Raw genomic sequence first — 4,464 nt, 5'->3', positions numbered from 1 at the left:
GAGGTCTCACCAAGTTGCCCAGGCTGGTCTCGAACCCCTGGACTCAGGCAATCCTCTTGTGTTGGCCTCCCAAAGTGTTGGGATTACAGGCTTGAGCCATGGCACCTGGCCAGGAGTTTGAGACCAGTCTGGGCAACAGAGCAACATCCCATCTCTATTAAGTAAGTGAGTAAGTAAGTAAATAAATAAATAAATGCATGTTAAGTAACTTGCCCCAGGTCACATAGCTAATAAATGGTGACGACCAGACTTCAAACCTAGGTCATCCAGCTTCTGAATCTGGCCTTAAATTTCTCTGTACTGTCTTCTTACAAACCTAAGCATGACACAGACTGTGCTATGTACATGGCTCTGCAGATTTCTCCTCAAGGCAGAATTTCCATGAGAGAGATCCAGGGACCATCTGGCTGAGACAATCTGAGAAGATTCAGTATCTGAGGAATTCATTTCTTTTTTTTTTTTTCTTGAGTTGCAGTTTCACTGTCACTCAGGCTGGAGTGCAGTGGCACAATCACAGTCACCCCAGCGTCAACATTCTGGGCTCCAGCAAGCCTTCCGCCTCAGCCTTCCAAGTAGCTGGAACTACAGGTGCGTGCTACCACCCCCGGCTAATTTTTTTTTTTAATTGTAAAGATGAGGTCTCTCCAAGTTGCCCAGGTTGGTCTTGAACCCGCGAACTCAGGCAGTCCACTCGCCTTGGCCTCCTAAAGTACTGGGATTACAGGCTGAGCCACCAAGCTTGGTCCATTTATTTTTCATAATCTGTATTCATATTCATGTGAGGGGAATCCCAGATAATTTTTTAAAAAGAAGAAATTATAGATCTTTCTGTAGTTCGTAAGTGTGATGGTGGGTTTTCACGCACATGTATGAGATGTGCCACTCTCAAACCTTGTTACGACATTGGCACATTACCCATCTGACATGAAAAAAAAAGACTTTGTAGTATAACTGATGCTCCAGAAATCTAAGAACATATTTGACAGAACTGCAGTGCTTTCATTGTGTCCCTGCAAGATAGCTGATTCCCTTAAATTCTCAGAATGTCTACCTGCTTTTGATAAGGAGAGTTATTGAATTAATAGAAGTGTATTAGCTTTGTTCCTAAAATATCAGAGTCAGCTTGGTTTATTTTCACCTTTTTTTTTTTTGATGTCTGAGCTTGCAACTCTCACTTATGTCTGAGTTTCCCTTCCTCTATGGTTTAAATCTGGCACCTTAAACAATAATACTTCTGTAAACGGTGTGCCAGATGGCCAAACACTGCTTAAAAAAAAAAAAAAGAAGAATAAAAAAGGCCTTTGAAAAGAACATTGTGAAGTGCTGGGTGACTGCTGGTGTAAATGGGAAAAATGAACAAATGTGTGAAGAAAACACTTGCAAACAGATGATTAAATCTAAATCCCAAGTCAGCAAATCTAATGTTCAGGAAAAATACTAAATCGGCAGAAACTTTTCGGTTTCTTCAGCTTAACATACACAGTAGACAAAATTTCCCTTGGTTTGGAAAGTGATCCTTCCAAAACTTTTATTTCTTATACATGGAAATGTGGTCAAGGAGGCAATTGCATGGTGGTGACTTCTGTAAGGTCTGGCCTGGCTTCCTGTGGTTCATCTCACATTCTCCTAAGTGGTAGGAAAAGTTGTATCCCAGCGCTGGGGTTCCCAGGCGTCAGAGCCAGCTAACATTCACTGAGCCCCTATGATGGCCAGGTTCTGGGCTGGGGGTTTATATTTGTGTCATCACCGTGGTCCCCAACAATTCAGCAATATAGGTGTCATATTCATTTTATAGGTGAAAAAGTAGAAGTGCAGGGAATACAAACTAGCTGGTTAGAAGTGGCACAGCTTTTAAATACCAGAGCCTGACTTCAAATCTTTGAGCCCTTTTGTTTTAAAGTCACTTTTTACTACTCAAGTATTGAAATATTGGCCGGGTTCAGTGGCTCAGTCTGTAATCCCAGCCCTTTGGGAGGTCGAGGTGAGTGGATTGCCTGAGCCCGCAGGTTCGAGACCCACCCGGGTAACTTGGAGAGAGCTCATCTCTACAATAAATCAAAAATTAGCTGGGCATGGTAGCACCTGCCTGTAGTTCTGGCTACTTGGAAGGCTGAGGCAGAAGGATAGCCGGAGTCCAGCAAGTTGAGGCTACGGTGGCCAGGAGTGTGCCACTGCACTCCAGTCTGGGTGACAGAGTGAGACTCCAACTAAAAATAAATAAATAAATAAACAAAATATTAAAATACTGTTCTAGCAGGCCAATGGTTGAAGTTCTGTCCCCAGGGTAGAGTGACTTACTGCCAGGATCCAGCCTGGACCTTATAACTATACCCATCTTAGGAAGATTTGAATCAAGTTTATAGTTGGGCCAGCACAGTGGCTCACACCTGTAATCCCAGCACTTTGGGATGTCAAGATGGGAGGATGGCTTGAGGCCAGGAGTTCAAGACCAGCCTGGGCAACATAGTGAGACCCTTGTCTTTACAAAAATAACAAAATTAGCCTGGCATGGTGGTGGATGCCTGTAGCCATAGCTATTCAGGAGGCTGGGTCCGGAGGATTGCTTGAACCCAGGAGTTTGAAGCCACAGTGAGCTATAATCACACCAATGTGTGACAGAGCAAAACTCTGATTCTTTAAAAAAAGGTGGGGGGAGGCAACTCCTTTGGGTCCCCTCCCACTGTGGGAGCTCTTCTGTCCTCAATAAATCCTGCTTTCTCAAAAAACAAAACAACAAAAAACAAAAACAAAAGTTTTGTAGTAGGATTTAATGCCAAGGTCATGAAATAAAAGATCCCAAAGTCACAAGATACAGAGTGCCTGGAATAACTATCTCCCGGGATGCTTCCTAGAAGTAACTTACAGGCAGGCGCCATGCTGCACACCTGTAGTCCCAGTTGCTTGGGAGGCTAAGGCAGGAAGAGCTGGGGTGTTGGAGGCCAGCCTGGACAACATAGCTGTCCAGACTCTGTCTCTGAAAGAAATTAAAATTTAAAAATGAGAAATAATTTAATCTTCGGGGAGATTTAGAATTTGCTTAACTGATAAAGGTCCACAACCCCAACCAGGAAATCAGAAAGCTGTCAACCTAAAATGAAATCATGATGAGCCATCTCCAAATTTGTATAAGATTACTGCTTCTGAAACTGGGTTCCAATGAGGCAGGGGAGCATTTGGAGAGACCCACTAGCTTCTATAATAGTCAAGCCCCAGACTTATAGGTAGACAATGGCAGCAGTGAGCTCTAAAGAGAATCTTGGGTACAGAAGCCAATACTGCTGGTGAGGTGCCCTCTGCATTTCAGACAGGATGCTTCAGGGTCAAGATCTGAGATCCAACCTTGACTTTACTAAGGTACAGACAGGTTTCTCGGCATGTGTAGAGATGGATCCAACTGAAGTTGGTTTTGCAATACCACTAGACTCTAGCCCAGTGCTTCTTAAACTTTAATGTGCATGTAAATCATGGGTGGAGGGGGGCCTTGTTAAAATGCAAATTCTAATTCAGAAAGAATGGTGGGATCCATGGCTTTGCATTTCTAACAAACAGGGTGATGCCCAGGCTGCTGGTCTTAGGAGAACAGTTGAGTAGACTTTAGAGGAAGGACAGGTTTTCATAAGCTGTTTCTTCAGCACTCCCCCACAGAAAGGGTATATTGTTTGGCTAGCTGGCATGAAAGTGGTTTCTACTTGGCAGCTATTTTTATGTAGCTGTAGCGGTTGCTTATTCTACAAAGCTTCTCGGTGGACGAGGGCAATTCCCAGGGCTGACATAGCTTTAGTCAAACAGCCCTCAAGACCATCTAGCTCTTCTGCTGGGACTCCACAACTGTCAAACAATCCACTCATTTTCATTCTTTTTAAAAAAAATCAGGCATATAGATGTATTTTGAAACAAAGTCTCACCCTGTCTCCTAGGCTGCATAGCTCACTGCAACCTTGAACTCCTGGGTTCAAGTGATTCTCCTCCCTCAGCCTCCTGAGTAGCTGGGACTACAGTCATGCACCACCATGCACAGCTAATTTTTTAATTTTTTGTAGAGACAAGGTCTCACTATGTTGCTCAGGATGGTCTTAAATTCCCAGCTCCAAACGATTCTTCTACCTTGGCCTCCCAAAGCAATGGGATTATAGGCTTGAGCACCATGCCCGGCCATCACCCTAATTCTTTTTTTTTGAGTTGGAGTCTTATTCTTTCACCCAGGCTGGAGTGCAGTGGCATGCTCATGGCCACTGCAGCTTTGACCTGCTGGGTTCAGGTGATCCTCCCGCCTCAGCCTTCCAAGTAGCTGGAACTACAGTCGTGCACCACCACACCTGGCTAATTTTTTAATTTATTGTAGAGACAAGGTCTTGCCATGTTGCCCAGGCTGGTCTCAAACCTATGGGCTCAGGCAATCCTCTTGCCTCTGCCTCCCAAAGTGCTGGGATTACAGGCGTGAGCCACCACACCCAGCTCACCCTA

The sequence above is a fragment of the Carlito syrichta genome, unplaced genomic scaffold, assembly GCF_000164805.1.
Source record: "Carlito syrichta isolate Samal-C Ts95f unplaced genomic scaffold, Tarsius_syrichta-2.0.1 Scaffold307240, whole genome shotgun sequence".
Lineage (NCBI taxonomy): Eukaryota > Metazoa > Chordata > Mammalia > Primates > Tarsiidae > Carlito > Carlito syrichta.
Note: the sequence above shows the minus strand (reverse complement) of the source record.